At 34.4% G+C, this 25601-nt stretch overlaps 1 protein-coding gene across 4 annotated transcripts in view; it reads left to right on the top strand.

The window, feature by feature from the left end:
• The window catches only part of Pde1c (Phosphodiesterase 1c), a 254027-nt gene that overhangs the window by 21377 nt on the left and 207049 nt on the right, over positions 1-25601 (top strand). The window lies entirely within an intron of this gene.

Genomic DNA, 25601 nt, shown 5'->3' with positions numbered 1-25601 from the left:
CGGGTCTCAGACTATTTTTGTACAAAATTTCATTAAAATCGGTTCAGTGGTTTAGGCGTGAAGAAGAGACAACCAGACAGACAGACAGACAGAGTTACTTTCGGATTTATAATATTAGTAAGGATTACTCATGTAGTGGTCTAGAAGTGGTATTTGACCAAGTGCGAGTCAAACTTGCATAAGAAGGGTTCAAGTGTCTCAAGTGTCTATCTAGTTATTACGCTTCAAGAGATAGAGACTTGTAAGTTGTGACAGACGGATAGATGGACTGATGAATATACAACGGAGGCTTAGTTTACGATTTAAGTTTTTACCCTTTGGTTACGGAACTCTAAAAATGTTATATTTGTGAGGAATCATGCTTTCTTTAAATAAGATTGATTTTCTCAAGTAACCAATCAGTAGCTAGTATTGTTCAAGCATTTGGACATCTGAGTCAATTCCATATAGAGCGGTTTTATCCATGTCTTGGTTCAGATTAGTAACCTACAAAAGAGACATAGTTTAGTCGAGTTCGGCCAGAGATGCGATAATACTTCTGAGAACTAAATTACAACGTCTTGTATATTATATTGTTTCGTACTAAGCGACACACATCATCCCTGCTTATAAAAAATAGATACAATCAATTGTACGAGTATAACGAACAGTTATTTATACGATGAAATAGTTTTCTGTTTGTTTCTTCTTCTTCTCCATAACGAAACACCTTGTGAAGTGATGGTAGTTGTATTAACATTCAAAAAGTACTCTGTAAGGAACCCATTTTAAATTTAAAAAAAAATGATTTGATTTCTTAAAGAGTTCCACCATGTCCTAATTAAGCTGAAACTTGTGTAAAATATTTTTTTTAAACGTACATGAACGTATCAACACATCAAGCGAATAAGAAGTTTGTTTTTATTAAAAATATCACAAGATATACTCAGTTTGTTTGTCAACATAATAGTTAACAACGAATAAAACACAACCCATTTTCACTCTCCAGTATATTTTCACAACTTTTAAAACCCGTTTTCGCTCCGGTAGAATTTTACCCCACATCTCTTTATTAGCATAATCGCATAAAAATCAGTTTATGCAGCAGTAAATTTAACTCGGAACATAACCCTGCTACGGTTTATGGGTCAAACGTTCTAACCCTAAACTGCGTTGTAACACGCATTTAGCCGCATACTGCATTAAATAATGGCGCACGTCACTGCATGCAGTTAACCGTTAAATGTAACAGTTGGGTCACTTCGACCAATAACTATGGTAAGTGGAATTCAAGGAAAACATATTATTAATTGGGACGCCAATGAGTAGTCTTAAAAAAATATTACATTTCCTCATAGTAGTTTGCAGTTATAGCTCTGGGAGCCAATATGAGCGACAATATGCATACAGGCGTCATCAACTGTGAAGCGAAAGTTAATACATTACGTCTAAGATAACAATTTCTATATTTGCATAAGTCTCATTTTCAGAAATTAAAGATAGTTTAAAATTACATTTACCTTTCTCTTGTAAATTACCTTAGACTTTGGTAGTTTTTAACTACCTTATTTAAAACGAGCTTTTGCCCGCGGCTTCGCTCGCGTTACGAAGTAATATTTTCATCCCCTATTTTATCCCTTTGGGGGTAGAATTTATCAAAATCCTTTCTTAGCGGATGCCTACGTCATAACATCTACCTGCATGCCAAATTTCAGCCCGATCCGTCAAGTGGTTTGGGCTGTGCGTTGATCTTGTGTTGTGATCGTTGTGCGTTGTGCTACTATGTCAGTCAGTCACCTTTGAGTTATATATATTTAGATATTTCAAATAGAATTCATAACTTTTTATACTTTTTCTTTGCAGAAGTTATACCATAAAACACCACCCATAATTCAACCATTAAATTACTGTTCCGTATAAAGAATAATGTACCTTCTCGGAATAAGATGGTTTACTAAATGTAGACATCCTAACATTGTGGTTAACCATGATATCGTTAATAGGTTTATTTGCAGCCCTTTTTTGGCTAATGTGCCCAGAGGGTAAAAACGACATCCCATTACTAAGCCGGTCTGTCAGCCTGAGGGCTTTTTTATAATATAGGAGTAGCAGAGGAGCATGCAGTCCACCTGATGGTAAGTGGCTACTGCCACCTATGGACATCTGTAATCAACCTCAGGTAGCCTACCTGAGGTCGGCCACAAATGCGCCGCTACTACTGAGCACTAAGCTGGAACACCTCGGAAAACTATGTCTCCCTTACCATACTTTTCAAACCAGAACACACCAACGCTTAACACAATTGTTATGTAGGTGTGGTGGTGGTGCCGCCGGAGTCAAACACAAAGGGTTCTTCCACCTGTTATATACATCATTGCTAACAATCCCCTTATGGAGAGGTCCTGAACATAGGACGTCATCTTCTTCCAATGTTGTTTTATATGACAAAGGGTGAGGAACAAACCCGAGAGGGGCTTTTCCAAACCACCCGTAAGTCACAGGTAAGGTTTTCACAACTGGTTTCTAAAATAAAAACCGAGTTCAACGTCTTAAACGAACCACGAATGCTGAAAGTGTGTTTGAAATTTATTTATAAATTTAGCCACTAGTGGGCACCCATCCGACTCGCGATTGTAGCTAAATCGCTTACCTTTGTAGATCGATTACAACCATCAAATTTAGCAAGTACACACGTTGCACCTACTGTTTTTGCTACGTTATGACAAGTAAACAAAACCGATTGTTTTCGCGACACCGTCACATCGTTATTTGTGCAATGTTTTGTTTGCGGGAACGTATCGGATCCGTATTCTCTCAAATTTTCGCGTCGAGAGCTTGTTATTGCTACGTATTTATGAGAATGATAACATGTTTTTCTTTTTTATCACTCGAAGCGTATTTCGGTAGTAGAGGCACATTTACATTATTCAAGCGTTTGGTCTCGTACACATGAGTATTAACGAATTTGTGAAAAATCTCAGGACTAGAATAGTTTTTTTTAATATTTTATAGTAAAGAAATTGCAAGTTCACCAGTGGGCACCTTTAATCAACCTTAGATTGTTGTCTGAGGGAGGAGAGACCTTTTGGTCTACCCGAGGTCGTCCATAGATAAGTTGCTTACCGCCTTTCAAACCAGGACACAGCAGCGCTTAACACTGCTATTATAAGGCAGAAATAATTGTAACGGTAATGCCTCCAGAGACGAACCACAAAGGGTTCAAAATTGTACAAATTCAAAACATACCCTTACTCGCAAAACGCTTAACACTAAAGCAAAACCACAATTGAATAGAAGACCGCATCTGCTAACCGCATTGCTGGGAACTGCACCATAATTGTGCGGTCGGCAAATTATATTGGATATGGCTCTTTATTGCCGTGTTACTGCGTCTAAACTTGTGAGGTTATTGTTAGATAGAAACCTTTGAGCTTTGAGGTTTTAGCCAAAGACTGCGAGAAGTTAGCATGTGGCTTTCATGTACCTAATCTATATATAAACTTAGGGAAATTTTTTAAAGGTTTAGTTCAGCTGTCGATAAAATTATATAATTAGCTACAAATAAGAACTCGCCAAAATTCAAATTTGTGATTTTAAAATAACTAAATATTATAAAATAATCTAAAGATATAAATTAAGCATCTTTTAAAGATAACAAAATATAAGATCTTTTAAAATAAGTCTGTTTTCGCGAATGTTTTGGACATAACTTGTTCTATTATGTGTCATGGAAAATGGAATTTTACTTAAATGCTTATTTGCATTGCATTTTTCTTTTAAATATATTACACCATTAAGAAAAATGTTGCTACGTCTGAAATATTTATGCATAGTAACAATCCGTACTATTATTAATTCTATTATTTATTCTATGGAACAACAACGCTAAATGCGCCAGTCCCCACCGTGAATTAGAAACAAGATGGAACAAAAGAGTCGCGGGAGCGTGTCCCCCGGTCGGCTGGTCGTGAATGATATGTATTACCCACTGTTTCTCATTGAAAGTGGTAATAATGTTTATGCAACTTTTTAATTATATTAAAATGGTTAGAGTATGTCGTTTAGCTGATGGTAAGACTCCATTGCGGCTTACGGACATCTGTCTGTCAAATCAACCTATAATCAAATCAAACTTTAAATAGAATTGGAATTTTGTCTGAAGTTGTTTACAAATGGGTTACTATCTCTGAAAACTAAGTTGGAATATAGGATGGCACTGAACCCGAAGTACAAATAATTGAACTGGTGCACCTTCAATTTAACTATAGGTACTTAAATTTTGATCCCGATTATGTTTTGATTACAACCATTTTTTACAGTTTTTACCACGCATTTTATTTATTGGAAATGCATTTTTTCTTTTAAAAATATTAGACCATTAACAGAAAAGTTGCTACGGTTTAAATATTTATGCATAGTAACAATAGCACAATCCGTACTATTATTAATTCTATTATTTATTCTATGGAACAACAACGCTAACTGCGCCAGTCCCCACCGTGAATATTAGAAACAAGATGGAACAAAAGAGTCGCGGGAGCGTGTCCCCCGGTCGGCTGGTCGTGAATGACGTGTAATTACCCACTGTTTCTCATTGAAAGTGGTAATAATGTTTATGCAACTTTTTAATTATATTAAAATGGTTAGAGTATGTCGTTTAGCTGATGGTAAGTCTTTACCGGTGCGTATAGACATTTATTATCAAACTTTAAATAGAATTGGAATTCTGACTGAAGTTGGTAAAATGCGTTACTACCCCTGACAATTTTGTTGTAATATTTAGTGTACATTTCGTTCCTATCAAAGTACAGTAAGTACTGCTTAAATTTCTGTCATAAGAAAGTCTGATGGTGAGTGCTCACTGCGGCTTCTGGGAATCCATAGTCAAACCAAATAGGATTGGAATTCTATCTGAAGTTGGTTATAAATACGTAGCTGCCTCTGAAACGTAAATAAGATTGCTTGAGCCATACAAAAAATACATACATGTACTTAGAAAACATCATCCTCTACAGTTGAGTAAAAAGTAAATAAAAGTGAGAGAAAAAGAGCACATATTGTGTGCATTACAACTGTATTTTATCATAATATTACAACTGAATTATATTGCCACTTCAAATTGAATTTTAAAAGTTGGTAACAATAACATATGTTGTGTTTTCCCTTTGTGATTGTGAACTAGAAAAAAACGCAGACAAAAGATTGTCGGGAGCGCGCACTCTAAGTGCATGGTGAATTGTAGAGGGCCATCTACATCGCAATAACATTGTCTCTTCACTATGTAGAGTACGGCACTGTAGAATAAAATCACTTTTTTATTGAATACAATACAGATAATTTTAGAAGAACAACATTTTTTCAAACAGGTTTAGATGTATATTCAAAAGTATGTATTTGTGAATACTCGTGTAATATCAGGATAATAATACACCTGCCTAGACTTCTGTATTTTTTAACATCTATTCATAAATATGCGTCCACCAAATTCAGAAATTGCACATAATTACAGGGGCGCACGCAATGTGGATACTACACGAAACGCTTTAGCGTGTTTTTATAAATATTCCATAATAAATAAAACATACGTTGGTAGAGGCAATAATCTATATTTTCTAAGTAAAATATTACCTGTATTTCTATGTAATTGAAAAAATTCATAATTAAAAAACGAAATATTTTTAAACAATAACATTTAACAATTTAAACTAAAACATTCATACATTTTCAGCAAGCTGGTAACAATTACTTCTCGAATGAAATTCATACGTATCCGCCACCATTCGATTTAGAGTTACTGGCAACGGAATTCGTATGAAATGGATTCGGCCGTTAAAGTTTTAATGCCGCCTCCATAAACTCACTTCATCAAATTCCTCGTCGGTAAACGCCGAAGTGTTTTCCACAAATATTTGCCTACTGCGAAATCAGAAATTGACCTCGTTTCCATCATCTACGCACATTTCATGCAAATCGAGAACTTATCAATCAAAATGATTTATTCTGAATATCAATGACTATTAAATTATATCAACGCTTAGTTTGCAGAGATATAGTGGCTTCGAGAGTAGTTTTCTAAAAGTATATAATAAAAATAAAATATAAATGTTTCGACCCTAGTAGATACGAGTACAAGTAGCGCTGCACATCGCAAGCTTTTATCAAGTTAAATTGGCATATTTTCCGAACACTTGAACAATATATTGAACAAACACAGCACAAGAAACATGATATTTACTGTACAAAGACATCCTGAACTTTGATGTGCAGTTTAAAATCGAATTTACTTGTTCCCCTTGCGTTGAAACCGTGAGCGACTTGTGCGAGCGTGTGAGCGACCTTCGCTGACATTTTCCGCTTGATTTTAGGTCACAGAAGAGACGTCAACCGCACTAGATTGACAATCCCGGGCATTTGTATTGCTTCTGCTTCGTTATGTTGGCTAACACGAACTCCAGGACTTCGATTTGATTTGAATAGTTGTACTGCTTTACATTTCTCGTCTTTGCTCGAATCATGAATATTTGATGCCAAAACTTAAAGCAATATTAAACTAATATTACTAGAATTACCACACAATGCTCACTCTATAGTCTTCTTGCCTACACAAATATAAAACATAAAAATGTCATCCTAAGTGCGGACATGTAGCGTTGCGCATCGCAAGCTTTTATTAAGTCAAGTTGGCATTATTCTGAATAGTTGCAAAATATGTTGAACAAACACAGCACAAGAAACATGATATTGTTTGTAGAAACACATTCTGAAATTTGATGTGGAGTTTAAAATAAAATCTACAAGTTCCCGTGCGTGGAAGCCGTGAGCGACTTGTGCGATCGTGTGAGCGACCTTCGCTGACATTTTACGCTTGATTTTAGGTCACAGAAGAGACGTCAACCGCACTAGATTGACAATCCCAGGCATTTGTATTGCTTCTGCTTCGTTATGTTGGCTAACGCAAACTCCAGGACTTCTATTTGATTTTAATAGTTGTACTGCTTAGTAGATTTCTCGTCTTTGCTAGAATCATGAATATTTAGAGCCAAAACTTGAAGCAATAATAATGAAATAGTTACTACTATAATTTATTTATTAATTCCCAATATAGTTACCTATAATAAAACCAGCAAAACAGACTGTTTTAAATAATACGCTAAAAAGGGAAATAAATACATTACCTTCTGCAATCGAGTAACAAGGAATTTTGTTGTGCATTCGACATTACGCCTACGTGATAGAGCAATCGACACACATACACGATACACATCGACGAATTGCAAAAAAATATTGCCTTGAGATTTTAATGTGTTGCAATTATTCATTTAGCAACGGCAATTTAGAAATACTTTATTTTTTTTTATAAAATTTCCTATCCTTCTTGGCATTGTAAATGCCAAGAAGGATGCCAACCCCTGTAGATTAATACTAGCTTTTAGCCGTGGATTTACTCGCATTCGTGGAGGTAAAAGTTGAATAAATAAATAGATAAAAGGTACCTTGTCTGAACCCCTAAGAACGTATGTACTAAATTTTATGATATTCGGTTATGTAGTTAATGAGTGAAATAGTTAAAAACAAACAGACAAATAAACAAAGTTACATTCACATTTATAATATTAGAAATATGATACTGTACCCTTAGTATGAGTTACGTTTAGTCAAAAATGACTGTTTTTGTATTTGTTTACGCTATTTGTACTGTTTTTGTTTTGTGTACGCCTACGGTACATTTTCAATCAGCGCCCCTGGCTTACTGTATCAGAACTGATTGGAAATGTATGGGAAATACGTAAACAAATACAAAAACAGTCATTTCTGTAAAAACGTAAAAACTCATACTAAGGGTGCTGTAGCATTACCATGAGTTGGCATAGAAACGCCACTATAGAAATGGTAAATAGAAAACTATTGTCATTTTGCTAGTGAATAACATAACTACTATCGTTACGGTATTTCTTGACAACGTCTGTCAAATTAATGACTCATGGGACCGAATTTGTATGGCAATAGATCATAATGACATTCGCTAGCGATTTGATTTCGATAGGTTTTTTACGTATCGAGTTACGTCACTACGGATTTTAGTCCTACGAGTAACCACCAGAGGCGCTGTACAATTTTTCATATATTTATTTTACGCAGTCGCTAGCGAGTAATACTTTTGTAAACTCATGGTAGTCCTACAGATCACGAAACAAGGATAAAAGTCTCTCCCGCGTTATCGTCCCCGAAATAAAATGTAACAGCTTGTCCACATGACACAGGCCAGCAATAGCTTGATAGTAACTTAAACGTCCTTAATACTTTCTTCACTACAGTTAGCTGATACTTATGTGACCCAGTAACATTTTACGCTCATTTTTAGGTCACAGTACCATTTTCCGATTGCACTGAATTGAAAATTCCAGGCGTGTGTATTGCTCCTGTTTATTTGTATTGTTTGCTCATTGAGATACATACATGTATGTCGGTATTGTTGTAACAATAATATAGCGCTTTCGTAACACGTTTTCTTGTATTTTTTTACTTTTTGAAATCTACATTGTTTTCGGTTACTTATTATTTTTTAAATATATTTCAGAATACTAATGAATGTACATTTTAATACAATAATTTATTTGTATGTACATGTACATTGTCGCATAAATATGATTTTAGAGTGATTAGTAATATTACCGTACTTTTATTGAAGCTCTGCCTAGAAAGGGCAAACGTCACGCCACGTACCTACTCTAATGCATCTAAAAACTGTCTAAAATTGCGGGTCAACTCTGTTCAGGCAGTTTTCTCTCTCTGTCTGAGGTTCAGCGTAAAAAACACGGTGTCTCTAGTACCTTAACTTCCGAGCAATACACACGAATTAAGCTTAAGTCGAGATTATGCCGAAGTGCACGCGAGTTATGCACTTATTTTGAATTCGCGCGATGCTCTCGGACGGGATATATTGGCACCAAGTTAGTACGTCACCAAAGCGCGAATAAATTCACGCGAAATGATTCATGGAAAATTTTCATCTTCGGGACAATGTCTGAATTAGGCTTTAAAATTAGCAAAAAAGGAGTAAAGGTACACAAGACACACACAAGAGTTCGCAAAAGTCTATGACCGACAACTTAAAATATAGACGAAGAGATGTCTGAATTTTTATCGGACGACATCGGGATCATTTATCTATTTGCACGGGACCCTAAAAATGTCTCCTTGGAATGTCTGTTGCATGAATCTTTTCTTGCTAATACTCATGTGACCCAGTGACATTTCCCGCTCGATTTTAGGTCACAGAAGCGGCTCCCGATAGCGTTAGATTGACAACTCCAAACATTTGTATCGCTACTGTTTAGTTGATCTGTTCACAATGCGCAGTCATCTCCAAATACTAAATTTCATTTATAAATGTATTGTTATCCTAATTGGACGTAGTTATGCAAAATGGATCCAACCCACAAAAACCGTATTTTTAGTTACTATCACAAATGGCATCTACACATCAACTTTCGTATTATATGCAAAAAATATTCAAGCTGCATGGTACATTTTTTTAATATACAGATTTCAGTGATACCAACCATAAATGAAGCAATTTAACTTTTACTAAAAGATCTATTTTCTCAAAAGCTAGTTTTTGTGGTTGGATCTATTTTGCATAACTACTCGTATGTCCAATTGTAAACATTTTTCACATTAAAATATTTTTCTTCGCTGCAGTCCGCAGTTCGAATCTGAGGCACGCGTTTTTCGAACTTATTTGCATATTGAAAATAATGTTTTCAAACCTATTTGTAGTTGATCATTACGCACTCCTCCATCGTAGAAGTTTCTGCCTGGAGGATCAAAATTGCTCCCGTGTTCTAACTTCGTAAACTATTTACCTACTCTTTCTTTTATTCTTTTACAACAACTTTTTATTTTTTATTCTTTTGCAACGAATAGACAAATATGTTTCAATATTCAGTACTATGATAATTATGACTGAGTAGAGAGTCGCACAAAAAGTATAATCTACTGCCTCCACTTCATTTTTTGAAGAGTCAGCATAACGTTTAGATACACAGCAGTGACCAAAACTAACACAAAATTTCGAACGAATCCAAATAAAAACATGTTTCACTTCAATTAACACTGGCCTGATAGAATATTTATTCGATCATCCGGCTAACTTCAGTAATCGAATTAAAACACATTAATAGATTTTGCATTCGATTATATGCTAACTTTAATTTGAAATGTTTAATAATTGGGCGTATGTAAAGTATGTACATGTTAATATAATAAACGTTGATATATAAATAATAAGTTTATTCGTCCTGATGGACGAAGGACGATGGATCGATGGTACATAACACTTTTACCGATGAAGAAATCTATCCATCTAGTCGGCAAAAAGGTTCCAAAGAGAAGAACGGTATTAAGTTATGATACACAATTATACCTGGCATACGTATTGTTTTTAACGCGGAGAAATTAACATGGATCCCCTCCTGTCCGAGGGAGCGTAAGGGATATATCGGATCCTTTATCTCGACTAGAACTCCGCGGGTTTTCTCTGAGCCCTCAAAGCCGGGTCATAAGAAGCGTTAGCGTTATATTACATACAGCGGCCCAGCAACGCTAGCTGCGTTCATAGACGAAGGAGGCCTTGTCATCGACGTCCCTCATGATATAAGCAAGCAGGACGCAAACAAGATACCTCGAGCTTTTAAGATCGGAATTGTTTTCCACTGACATTGTCTACGTGGGGTGAAACACATTGCTTCCCAGGCCACATTCATCAAAGGGTGATTAAATATGTTCATGAGTGGATAAGATTGAAATAATGTAAATAATAAAGTAAAATAAAATATTTAACTATTTAATAATCCAATCCTTCTAATTTCAAAGTAGATTAAGTTTCAATTTAATGAAATATCTGTTTCCAATCCGATAGTCTAAACATTTTATAAATAGCTCGGAGTTTTGTACGGTTTGTATAAAACGATTCCAATCGAGAATATTGGCGGTCGACATTTAGACATTTAAAATTTGTTCGTGTTCAAATGGAAATTCAATTTCTGTTTACCATTTTGTTATTACTTACGTTGGATTGCGTTGTATCGATAAATAGAAATGAAGCATTTGTTAGTTGTTGTATTGTCTGATAAAGTTTATAATAATTAAGTAGTAAATAAGCATGCAATCTATATGATGGGGGCTACTGCGGCCCGTGAACATCTCTAATGTAATCCAGATAAGATGATATTTCTACTTGAGGTTCTTGCTACTCATGTAGATGAAAGTGTAAAGTCTCTGATAAGTGTATCTCCCTTACCACACCCTGCAAAGCGGAATACAGCAGCGCGTAACACTTCTGTTGTTAGACAGAAATAAGAGTGGCGGTGGTGCCTCCAGAGTCGAACCACAGAGGGGTCTCCCACCTTCAAATACTTATGAAAATTAGTGTGATTGATATTTGAAGGTGGTAGAACCCTTTGTGGTTCAACTCCGGCAGCACAACCGCCACACCTATTTCTACCTAATAACGGCAGTGTTAGGCGCTACTGTGTTCCGCTTTGAAGGGTGTGGTAAGGGAGACAGACTTTTCCGAGGCGTTCCAGCTTAGTCCTCAGGGGTACCGGTGCATCTGTCGCCGACCTCAGGTAGGAATATCTAATCCTATCTGGGGTTGATTACAGATGTCCATGGGCGGCAGTAACCACTTACCATCAGGTGGACTGCATGCTCGTCTGCTACTCTTATATTATAAAAAAAATATGTGTGTCGACTAGACAAAACATATTTAGAACATACCTAAAGCTGTTTAAGGAATTACTGTTATGATGTGGTTGGCATTTAAAAAAGATGAATAATATTGAGTAATAAAAAAAAAACAAATATGTAGTGTAATACTTCACTTTGGCTGTTTGAGCTAAGTTTTGATAATAATCATTATTAAATCACTATTTCTTATCATAACACATCTGATATATATTTATGCGATCATTTTTATTATTGAAGAGATGCCAATTTGTCCATTTACCGACGTCTGACCATAAAAATATGGTAGTCTAATATCTACTTACATCCACTCACATTTTTCACAGAAACTACTATCAAGTTTCCTATTACAGCGTCGCCCGCAGCCCTGACATTCGATACTGTTCATTAGCCACCGAGGCTCTGGAGCACCGATTTATCATATATTATCGCCGTTTGTTTATCAAATGGCATCATTATGTACTACACATATGATCATAGATATTACTCGTCTATCTAAGAGTAACTATCCATGTATGTTCGTCTGGGTTTTACTCCAAAGCTGGATTGACAAGTTCTTCACGAAGATGACATGAATCTTAATGTTTTTTTTTATAATATAGGAGTAGCAGACGAGCATGCAGTCCACCTGATGGTAAGTAGCTACTGCCGCTCATGGACATTTGTAATCAACCCCAGATAGGATTAGATATTCCTACCTGAGGTCGGCCACAGATGCGCCGCTACCCCTGAGGACTAAGCTGGAATGCCTCGGAAAAGTCTGTCTCCCTTACCACACCCTTCAAACCGGAACACAGCAGCGCTTAACAATGTTGTTATTAAGTAGAAATAGGTGTGGCGGTGGTGCCACCGGGGTCGAACCACAAAGGGTTCTACCACCTACAATAAGCACTTGATCAGCAAGACGATTAATCCTTAACTTTCCTCAGTCTAATTCCAATACTAGATACGATTTCCAGTACAAACATTGAAAAGATTTTTCCTTTCATTTCGGTGGAAGAGTGTGGATGCGAGATTGCCTTACATATTATTATTAGGCAACAATTTTAGTCCTCAGGAATGGCAACATGGCAAACGTGGCAATTGCAAATCCCCTATTCCATTTGGCGTCGGTTTAAGATACCCGGAGGATGTGAGGAAGGAATTACTTACCAAGTCAAGTGGACAGTATTCTTGATTGCTAGTTCAATTTGATAAAATAGCTAGTTGTATTGGACACTATATGGTGGGTTGATTAGATTGATGATAATATTTAAGTTGGCAATATTGATAATATCCCAGTTGTAATGATGTTGAACATAATGAAGAAAATGATGATATACAAAGCCAAAAAAAAAGCAAATTTTCGTCGCATGAAATGATTTATATCAGAAGCATGTTATCCTGTTATTATGAAGTCATTACAGCTATCGTGTTACATCGTTAATTACGAGTACAGTTTTAAATCTCAAGACACCGAACGTCCGATATCGACACTGTCCTAGTTCTAAGCAATCGCACGAGAAACCGGTTATTTCAAATGTTATTAATACTGCACACCATCCATGTTGCAATACAAGTGTTGTGGCAATTTAAGGACGTTTTATTTGTAAGTAGTATTCAATGGGAAGATGGTTTGTTTCTACTTTTTCTTGTGGGCTGAGCAACGCTTGGTATTATTTAAAGTTTATTCATATGATGTTCCAAGTATCTTCACCAACGTGAGTTACAGAAGTATACTATATTGTATAAGATGCAGTGATCAATTATTACACGGTAATATAACAATACATATATATTACAATTATTATAAGGGTTTCATTTCTGTTTTGATATAATAAATAAATAATAAATTCAGTAAAATATTAAATATAAGGTAGACGGTAACAAAATATGATATGTATATATCATATAAATCAACATGTAGGCTTAAATATAAGCTATAATAATAATCATATGGATGGATGGATGGACTACGACAACATTGTTTCTCATTCTAAAAGGAGATTCATATAGAATAATGATGAATTAATGACTAATGACGATGATTATGATAAAGGATGAGGTCTTGATTTGTTTTAAAATTAGTATATTTTTTTCAAATTTGACGATTGCCGTTGTTCGAAAATGGTTACAATTTTTAACTTTTCTTTATTTTGGAATGAATATACACTGGTTCAGTATATACAATGGCCTCGTTCAAAGTGCTGTCTAATTCCGGAATGGGGCGTCTAATATCGAGACTGCCCCCGTTCAGCCAAACCGCAGGCTGTGATACCAGTCGCCGTATGTTATTAATACTGCAGTATAGCAAACCTGGTGAAATGGAGTGAACTTTTGTGAAAATGTTTTTGAAATTCGATATATGAATGATACCTTAAAATTTGAATCTATCTCCCTAAGCTAAGCTGTTCACAGATCTACCTGTGCTTTCATTATATTTATTTCTGTTTATCTGTCCCATATTTAAAGAGTTTACCTAAAATTTTAAATGCATTACCTTAACAAACAACTTAGATCATCTAATCTTATAACACTTGTCAAAGTATAATACTATTGTTAATATACTTAACACTATTGTTATAAAAAAAATAGAAATTTTCTATAAAATTTAATAAAATGATATGTTGTAGTAAGTTCGTAAGTAACATTCGTTTAGAGTGTAGTGTGTTTTGTTAATACCCTTAACGCATAACAGTTTCTAACTAAAACATTATATATAAAATTCTCACAATGTAACTAACATTGTGAAAATCGTACTCCTCCGAAACGACTTTACCGATTTTCACCAAATTTCATATTCATGTTCAGTAGGTAGTTTATATGGCAACACAACGTTTGCCGGGTTAGCTAGTATAATATAAATATCGAGCTGTCTAACATTATCTAGATATCGTAGGTCGTCAACATTTCATTTTGAGATACTAATTACTTTAACGGCTCTCCCTCCTGTACGGCTCTCTATCCTATGCTATTATTATGTTTCTAGAACTTACTATATTATTTTTACTATTTATTAGATAAAAAAAATAGTTTTATTGCTGTTATATGATTTTTAGCTTCAATATTACAATATGTTATGTCGTTGTATATTCGCTATATAAGATGTTACCTTGTTAACTATCGTGTTTTGTTAATAACCGCTAACGCATAACAGTTTATTGCTAAAATGTAATATAAATATCGAGCTGTCTAACATTATCTAGATACCGTAGGTCGTCAACATTTCATTTTCATCTACTAATTACTATAACGGCACTCACGTTGATTGATTGACGGGCCGTCTAAGTAATTGTCTTGTTCAACAACACATGACGTAGGTATACGCAGAGATGTCACACGACTGTAGTTCTTATGGTCTATGTGATAGTGACTGATTGGTACTGGTAAATGCAATTTATATAAGGGTATAGTTTAACTAATAGCGAGTAACTAGTGGACCGACGACCTTCGGAAGGCTGGTGGTAGTGGCTGGATGAGAGCAGCGGAGGACCGAGTGTTGTGGCACACCCTAGGGGAGGCCTATGTTCAGCATAGAACGATAAAAGCTGAAGTGATGATGATGGTGAGAAACTAATGGATTTAAAATAAATAAATTGTCTATGTAGAGTCTGTTTCATAAAGCCCGATATATTACTTTTTATAGCCTTTTTTATAGGTTCCGTGTCCAAGGGTAAAAACGGAATCCTATTACTAAGCCTTCGCTGTCTGTCCATCTGTCGCTTATAATAAATGAAAATAAAAATTATTGCAAATAGCGAAATAACACACGAGGTAATGGCGTCGACTTACGTCGGTTCGTATAGATCTTTTATACGAATATTTATTTTATTAAAAAATAACTTAAATATACTTGACCTTAAATATATCCATCGGTTCTTTTTTTCGTGTGACACTTTTCACAAACAATCAATCTCACTTGCATCTTTTTCCGCTAAAGCGCCTAAATTGATTTTAAAAAGGTTTGCCCATTCTTGAGGTAAATTCGTTGCTCGTCTATAGTTTACTCGCTGTTAATCAGACACGCGATTAACCACATATCATGCGAGTTTAATCTTTGGATTACTATTAATCAAAGTGCTTTCGGCGCACATTTCACAATACAAGGCGCGGTCCGCGGCCAATTGCTGTTACAACGATGAAATGATACTGATAGCTTTAATATAAGATGTTTGAGTGCCTACAGTATAATGTGTGATTGTAATTTATTGCCCATGTTACAAGCTTCCAGCATCTACTACGCGTGTATTGTTTTTTTTTTAAAGATCGATGTAGAGAGATTGCAGTGGAATTGATGGTAAATAGTCACTGCTGCAGTGACAGCCTCGTGATTAAGAAACTTGGCCTCTCGATCTCGGGGTCCGAAGTTCAAATTCCAGGCAAACACCTCTGATTTTTCAAAGTTATGGACGTATTAGAAATTCATAATCAAAAATTCGCACTTGGCCAGCGCGGTGGACTATGGCCTAATTCTTCTCATTCTGAGAGGAAAACCGTGCCCAGCAGTGGGACATTAATGGGTTGAGGATGATAATGATGAGTCACTGCTGCCCATTAACATCTGTGACAAACTTTATATAAAACAGGTTCTGATAACAAATTTGTTGCTATTTCTGAGTACTGACATGGTCGCCTTATAAGAAAGTCGGCCAACATCCACAATCTTCAAACGAAACGCAGAAATGATTCATGCTAGAAATGTGCGTAGCTGTGGTACCTTTTCGGTCGAACCAGACTGGCTCTATCACCTTTTAAATCAGTACTTCCTTCCTTTAGATACTACAAATGCCTTAAAAATCTGTAACAAAAATTATATTGGCCAAACTCTAGGTGAGATAATAATTATGAAGTAGTTGCAATTATGGTTTATAAAAACAAGGAGCTGGGAAAATAACGAAGAAGGTGAAAATGTCTGAGATGTCCAAGATAGTTATTATACAAAGTAGTAATTTTTAAAGAAAAGTAAAAAATAATTACTATTTAAAAAACAGCTGTGCTCCGCTTACTTGGTATATGATGTTTAAATACATTTTGGATAGTAAAGTACATTAATCAATGTCATATATTTTCATAAGAAATAGTAACTATCTAAGATTTATCTGAACTATAGATTATATCGATATAGGTAGAGAGTAGATTGAGTTATTTCGCTTGTATGTACATTATATGATACACGTAATATATAATAGCTTTGAATTAAAAAAAACATAAAAAATAGTAAATATTTTTTTGAAAAAAGAAACTGATTTATTCAATTTACCATGATATTTATTTTTAATATGCGTGTGTATGTATATTTTCACTGCTTCTTTTTATAAACATAATTATATGAAAACTACTCATGCACTACAATATTAAGAACTACTTCAATAAATTATAAACACGCACAAAAATAGGGATGGGCTACATTCAGATATACTTTAAGCTTGCATTATCACGTCATTTAAATCATATGAACGTCCTATTCCGTTTATAAACAGGTTCAATCAAATCAATCACGTGTTTATGGACACGATGGCACTCGATAGTGAGCGTGGCGCAACAACTCATAGATAGGCAACGCAAACGTAAATAAACAAGCGGCGGGATTTGATTGCTTTAGTCTAGGAGCTCACTAGCAAAAGCACTGTAAAACAAAACAAAACTAGCAACTGTTTATGTTCATCAAATTGGACTTTTTTATAATATTGGAGTAGGAAATGAGCATGCAATCCACCTGATGGTTAGTGGCTACTGCAATCTCTGGACGTCTGTAATCAACCCCAGATAAGGCAAATGCCCCACCTGAGTTCGGCCACGGGCGCTATGCTACCCTTGATGAATAAGAATGCCTCGGATAAGGTTGTATCCTTTATCACACCCTTCAAACCAGTGCCCTTACCATGAGTTTTTACGTTTTGACAAATATGACTGTTTTGGTATTTGTTTGTATTTGCCCATACAATTTCCAATCAGCGCCTCTAGCGGCTTGCGTCAGAACTAGGAAATCTATAGGGAAGAGATCCTTACTAACGTTAGAAATCTCGGAACATCAGTATATGTCCATTGTGACTATAGAGTTTTGGCGAGCAAGAATCACATACAACTTGAGCTTTCGCCCAAAATGTTGGGTATCTTTAGATAAATTTTCTTCCGAAACAAAAAAGCCACCTTCACAAGGACCGGTCAACTTATTTCTCAATGGTAGCATTGCATCGGTGCTAGAGGTAAGATTTCAATGTAATACAGATTTTATACAGATACCCATTCACGTTAGAAACTTACTATAAGGTGAACTGCATGCTCGTTTGCTCTCTCGTAAATAAAAACAAATAGAACTGACACCGGAGTAGCGACACCTGTATACTCACTTCAGTTACGATTCCAATTCTCTTAAAGTTTCATTACATCGCCATGGATGATTGTAACTTACCATTAAGTGGATGGCAATCACGTTTTCTTCTACAATTACATTAAATAATTGGTCAAGTGCAAGTCAACCTCGCACTTGGAGGGTTCCGTACAACCAAAATGTTATTTTTTTTTATTTGTTATTATAGCAGCTATTGAATTAAATGCATTGGGAAATTTCAACTGTCTTCATATTACGGTTCAATGGATAAAGCTAAACATGTCGAAAAATAGCGGTTTGTTGAATGGTCACCCCCATTTTTTTTTTATTTAATTAAATATATATTGTTATAGCGGGCACCGTTATACATACTCTGTAAAAAATCAAGTATCTATTACGCTTCAGGAGATAGAGCCCTATGATAAACGGACAGACGACAATTCGACTTGCACTTGGCCAATTATTAATTACCCAAATTATTACGGAACCCTAAAAAAGACAAGTATTAAAGTTATCATGACAGAAGTCACGGGCAGTACCAAGTTCATCATAAATCTAATTTAATGCGCATTTTAGTTCCATATACGTGTGTATTGAGGGCTATTTTCCACAGCGGGCTACAAAAAGCTAAGTTATACAACAACGTTGTGTGCGTGTCGGTGTGTAATTGATTATACTTGAATGTGTGAACGTGTATTTTAACGAGTCATATAGCCCTTTTATATCTTGCCTGATTTATCTTGTATCGCTGTTAGTGTTCAGGAATGTTAGTTACTCTATTTTAGATAGAATCGGTTGATATACACTACGAAGGTGATATTTTGATGAAATACCATAAAAGATGTAGGTTGTTAAGGTACATTTATGAATAAATCAATTTGAAATGTGTTAGAACTACCTAGATACCAATCTTCGGGAGTAGCAACTCATCTGTGATCGAATTCATATAAAACCCCTGTTATTCAAAGAGTCAGCTGCAGATAGATCAGATAGGCTGCTTACTCGTATCCCGTTTTTATCTTTTAAGTAAATTAGATATACTTATATTAAAATGAGTTCGAGGTCCCAGTAGATCTATATTACTACAATGTATAAGACAACTTAACCATGAAAAGTTTTATTATCAAAAACATGTTGCTACCAAATTTTATAGTAGTCTTTGACTTGTTTTAAATGTGTCTATCTGACATAAATACAAGACACGTACACAGATTACATGTATGAACTCGTACTAGTAGAACTAGAATTCAATCAAGGGGTTACTACCATCCCTTAAAACAATAGTATTTTAATCATACATGGAACTTTCGACCGCGTTAAAGTAAGATTGTTTTTATAATATTACAATAAGCAGTTTTGTATTATGTTGGTCGAAATTATTTATCCTTTTTTTGTGCAGGAAATTTAACTTTTTAAGCAAAATATGACAATTTCAGTTGGTATTATACAATGGATAAGCGAAAAATGAATAAGGGTTTAAGTTTGTTCAACTACGTATGACGGAACACAATCAAGACCAAGGTTTGATAGAGAAGACACTAGTTTTGATGTCTTGTTTCCTCTTGGATAAGGAATAGACAAATTACTCATTCTTTTACATCACTCGGTAGATATAAAACAATACTGTTTTAAGGAGGTCGTGGTACGAAACAAAATAATATTGAAGCAATATTGAAATAAAACTTTCCTGAACTATGATGGTTTTTAAAAGATGGTGGTAGGCCCCTAGGTGTACGATCGGCGATCTGATCGTCAATCACACGCTGCGCCCGCGCAGACAGCTCGTCGCGTTTAATTTATATCTATCCGCACAAATTTAGAGCGGAGACCACAAATCAATATGTATGTCTTTATTAATTAAGTTATTGCTACCACAAATCTTGTTTAACAATTTTTATGGTGTTGTACTGACTGGTCATTGGTTTTATGCCCCTGATGTGTATTGGAGTAATTATGACATTATTTTGCTTGTGATATTTAATTATATGAAATAACATGACATGTAGTTTTACTTACAAATGGAGTTTTGATCGATTATTTAGTTTCATTTCATTAATTAATGTATATAATACATTTATATGTAACATGTTTTTCTCATTCAATTGTGTAAATACATATATTATATACATACCAATTTTAATATTAGCCTTTGGTTGTCTAAAATGCGTTTATCTGACATAAACACAAGACACATGCACAGATTACATGTATGTGTTACATGTACTCGTACTAGTAGAACTAGAACTCAATCAGGTGTACGATCGGCGATCTGATCGTCAATCACACGCTGCGCCCGCGCAGACAGCTCGTCGCGTTTAATTTATATCTATCCGCGCAAATTTAGAGCGGAGGCCACAAATCAATATGTATGTCTTTATTAATTAAGTTATTGCTACCACAAATCTTGTTTAACAATTTTTATGGTGTTGTACTGAATGGTCATTGGTTTTATGCCCCTGATGTGTATTGGAGTAACTGATAATATTATTTTGGTTGTGATATTTAATGACATGAACATGATATGTAGTTGTACTTAGAAATGGAGCTTTGATTAATTATTTGGATTCATTTCATTTATTAATTACATATACATGAGATAAATACACCATTGAATGAGAAAAGCAGATAATACATATGAATTATTCTTTTATGTCTATGCAACTATGCAATAAAAAATTTAAGCTATTAGATAACAATAACATTTACCCTTTAATGGGACTTTACGACGATTACTATTTTGTACCATTACCTACTATAGTACTATTTTTAAAACAATTATAAGAAAACAAAGCACTTACATTAAGTCAACGCCTTAGATCTTTAGCTACGCACATCACAACCAAACAATACGCCATCTTCGAAAACATTTATCACAATGCTTGTTCCACGCGTGTTATTTAACCGCCATTTTCCACTTAACACCCCAGACGATGACAATAGGCGCCACTAGGCACTAATGCGGATAAAATGAATTGAAATTGAACGTGAGAAGCGTAACCATTTCAAGTGTTTATAAAAGGTGTGGAGAAGAAGCGTCATGTCATTGTGTATGTGGCGGTTTTGTATTCGAAATTAGTTTGGGTCATGAAAAACACGTGAAGGTGTTATTGTTTGATATCAGCACAAGGAGTTTGGGCCTTGGTATGTATTATGGTGAAGGTCTTAAATTTTCGTCTTCTAATTTCGACGGACGGCTAACAATAAAGTTGCAGCTGGTTTTTTTCTGAAGTAAAAATACCGAACTCACTTACCAGACTATCCACCCATTTCAATCCATTAAAAATGAAAATCGGATATTAATAAGAGAATTTATAAGGCTAGTGCTTAGGTGTAGCTCTATTGCATAAAACAATTCGTAAATATATATATCTATTAGAGATGCGCCAAATAGTGGTTTCACCGAATAACCGAATACCGAATAATATTCGGTTTAACCTTTACCGAACCGAATATTCGGCCGAATTATTCAGTTTACCATTTCTTTATTGTCAATTTGCCAGTTATTTGTATTCACACTTTAAAAAGATGATTTGAGTTTTAAAAATGAATACTGATTTTAGGTTTAAAATAAATGTTGACTATACTAACTATACATTAAGTAGGTAATAAATGTGTTGACTTGAGGTTTAAAAATAAATGTTGAATTTTAATTGCTTTATTTTATTAGCTTTATTCAACATATTATTTATAGGATTTGGGTATGACTTATAAAATAATATAAATCTTATATAACAAGTTTTTTGTTTTAGTCCTGTACCATGTCATGTATACAAGAAAATAGAAATACTCGAACCGAATATATTCGGCACTAAAACCGAATAATTCGGCCGAATACAAATAGCGAAAAGATGCCGAATACGCCGAATTTCCCCGGTATTCGGGAAATTCGGCGCATCCCTAATATATATTGTCACGATTTGTTTTTACCTACTAATAAAATGAGAGATTTTATCTTGTTTTCAAAACATTTACCTATTTTAAACTATAATTATTACAGTGTTGATTATAATTTACCGAAAATGTGGTAATGTAAGTACTGCAAATATTTAGAATAGCACCCAAAGGCTAATGTCAAAGGTGAAAAATACACTGAAATATGATAATTTATGTGCTCTCCATGCCGCCTGGTACATTAAACGAATCACCGACGCCATTTTCATTTTATAAAATGAGCACAAATTTACAGCAGTTATGTAATTTAATTTGTGTGATCCTAAAGAATAAAGAATAACACCACATTACATACACACATTCCACACACACATTCCACATTTCACCTTCCAGCTCCATCATCAGACCCTCGTTACTAAGCTAAATGTATCAAACTCATCAAATAAACCAAATTAGCGCAAATTTGACGGGTTTAGTATTGGCTATTGAAGACCGACTTCCTTTGATTAAATTATTGACAATTAATAAATAGTATTAACAATTTATTTCACTACACAAAAAATAAATCAGGAAACTTTAACAATCGTTTTACTGTTTTATGAAAGGCACATTGTGATAAACTTTCCTCTTTACAAAAAAAGACCGGTACGTAATATTATTTTCTGTACTGTAAGTTTGAGAACGTGAGCTGCAAAAGATTAATATCATGAAATTAATACTAGAAGCAACTAACATGGTCTATTGACGCGTGTACCGACGTACTTAGATGATATCTGAATGAAATCTGCATATTTATGTATGGATGGAGTAAAGTATCACGATGTAATCCTATGAATCAATCTTGATAGAGACTGGCGTTAATTGACGTACGATTCCTTATAAGTAAACGCACGGCTACTGGTTTCTTGAGGTATTTTTATGTAAAATGCGAATGAATATGAATGAGATGAAAATAATGGAGTGATATATGGGATCATCGTGTGAATTGATGAGATGAGCTTAGGAACTTCCTTTAATTTATAATCAGTAAATGTAGGCTTTAGCCTTTTAGAAAGTTTGTACATTTAGAAGGTGTAGTTTGATAAACATACTCATAACTATAACGTGGACCCATTTATTTCTCTTGGATGGTAACGAAGATCCATAGCTCATTATTTGTATTTACATAGAATTTTTTGAGATTTTGACAGCAACTTTAATTTAAAGATTTGATCAAATACTCTATCTTGACTCCATCTTTAAACTAGGTACATTTAACTAAAACAGACATTTCAAAGAACTATTATACAGCGTAGTAGACTATAACTTAAATATAATAACAGTAATAATTTAATTGTACAACTCTTCTCAAAATATTAAGTCTTTTCTTTGGGTTTAACCATCGACCAAAAAAACACTTGGCCTTAAGTAAATATTGACACATTATAATTTCAAGCGAACAAAGGGGGGATCTTGGAGGCGCCGGTAATGGTATTATTGTTAGGCCCGAATTATTTCAGCCATTCCCAAAGTAATGGGCAACGCAAACTAGATACTGAACATGACATACACATTTGCCAACAATGTAAGTTCCAACACTGTCAACGATTAAATATGTATTTCGCATAATTCATAAACATATATTATGACACTTGTATTATGACATCTATATTCTTCCTTACTATCCTCATCCTCTCTTCCTTACTACTTACGACCGTATTTCTTAGATTAATCAGATTTTATTAATATCATGGACATTTTTAAATATTGGCAACTATCAGTTCGCGGGATATTCAAATTATTCGATTAATAGATTAGTCCTAACCTACATAGAATAATAATATCATACTATTTTTGGCTTAGATTTGTATTCGAATCATTTCGGAGTACCTCATGAACTCTATTATCCAGTTATAAAGTTAATATCTTGGGTATGCTATCAACACGTAAACATTTCATACGTATCGATTATATCATATCAATATCGTCTCAATACCAATTCAAGCGTATCAAGAATGCTATCCAAGTTTGTTCGCTTCTCGTTACAATATAATATTACGACAGATACAGAATATCCTTGTGTATATCAATTATTAACATCACGGAAAATTTGTTCCAAAGATTTCACGCCATTACTAACACGACGTATTAACAGATTCAATTTTGATGAGAAGATTACATAATTTTCTACGGCTTCGTAGTTAGTGTAAGTAATTTGAGTGTACACGTAAATATTTAGTGTTCGTAAACTGTTATGTATCTAATATGGTGTATGTGAAGATTCTTTTCAACGTTAATTATTAATCTATTACCGCTTGGCAAGGTGTTTCATTTATAGAAATGAAACTCCATAACACATCCATTGCATATAAGTATGATTTAAATAGAGCTGGAGATATAAGAGCAGACATTTTTAGTATTTAAATAATCACTTACTTACCTATATCAGAATATGTCTTTACAATGTATTTGTAAGGTTACAATTTTATATATCACATTTGGTGCATCAGTAGATGCGTCTAAACTGGTTTATTATGTATATCTGCCAGTATAAAAATATCAAGTATTAACAATAAGGAAACAAATATAAATATCTGCAAGAATAATTTATATGATGCAAACGAAGTGGATAATTTATTGCTACAAAGGTCAGATGCGGTAAACATAATTATGCAAACACACGACGAATATAACAGAGCCATCAATGCAAATTCTCTCCTAACATTTGTACGGATGTTTGGCCTTGAGTTTCTACTACCCTCTTCTGAATTGGGCTTTAGGGACGTGTTGTTACGTAGTAACTTAAGGCGAGTTTAGTGCCTGGAGGTATAATAATATCTAACAGATGGTAGGCCGTGTTCAGTCTGAAGATTTGTTTCTTAGGCTAAAATAGTATTATAGTATATTTATATTTAGACAATGTTTTGTTTCTACGAAAGCTATTATTGTAATTATGTCATGTATAGTAACAATATCTAGTTCTATGTTAGTTAGCCATATTAATGAAATGATTTTGGCTAATAGCAGAAGGCACTATGAATATGATCATAACAGAATGATCGTAACTATTTATATTATGTATTCAAATATCAGTCTTTTGGGAAAAAAAAGCAATTCAAGGCGAAGGAAGCTTTAGAGTCTAGATCTCAGACGAACGACATAATTTATAATTTAAAAACATCTTTATGTCGACACGTTACAGCTAATACACCACGTACAGTTGATACAGTGCCGTGAAACTCCGTATTGAATTATTCATGTATATAAACAGGTAAGACTATGTTTGCAAATTGGAAATACGCACATGTCAGATGGTGATACACCCGATTATGATAATATATTCATTGTATATTTTATGTGATCGCTTATAATTAAACGTATCGCGAGACGATTCTAAAAGCTTATACCAAAATGTTTTGGGAATAAAATTATAATCGTAGGAACGCTAAGCCTATGTTAATTGGAGGCAAAATTCTATTAGTTAACGTCTCAGTGGTTCAGTTACTGATATATTACACATATTATTATTTTATAAATACCCGAGGTAGTTCAGTAGACGTTTTCTGTTCTTGGTATCAGATTGTTTATTGAGTCTTATATTCGTTGGATTTCGTTTTAAAGGATTCAAGATTTTAGTCTGTTTCAAAATGACTACGAAAATGACTAATTACTATACTTTTTCGTACAAAAGTAT

Source organism: Epargyreus clarus, unplaced genomic scaffold (genome assembly GCF_041222505.1).
Source record: "Epargyreus clarus isolate Ecla_fem2 unplaced genomic scaffold, WU_Ecla_fem_2.2 ptg000015l, whole genome shotgun sequence".
Taxonomy (NCBI): domain Eukaryota; kingdom Metazoa; phylum Arthropoda; class Insecta; order Lepidoptera; family Hesperiidae; genus Epargyreus; species Epargyreus clarus.
The sequence above is the reverse complement of the archived record's forward strand: the minus strand, read 5'-3'. Positions and strand labels throughout refer to the sequence as shown.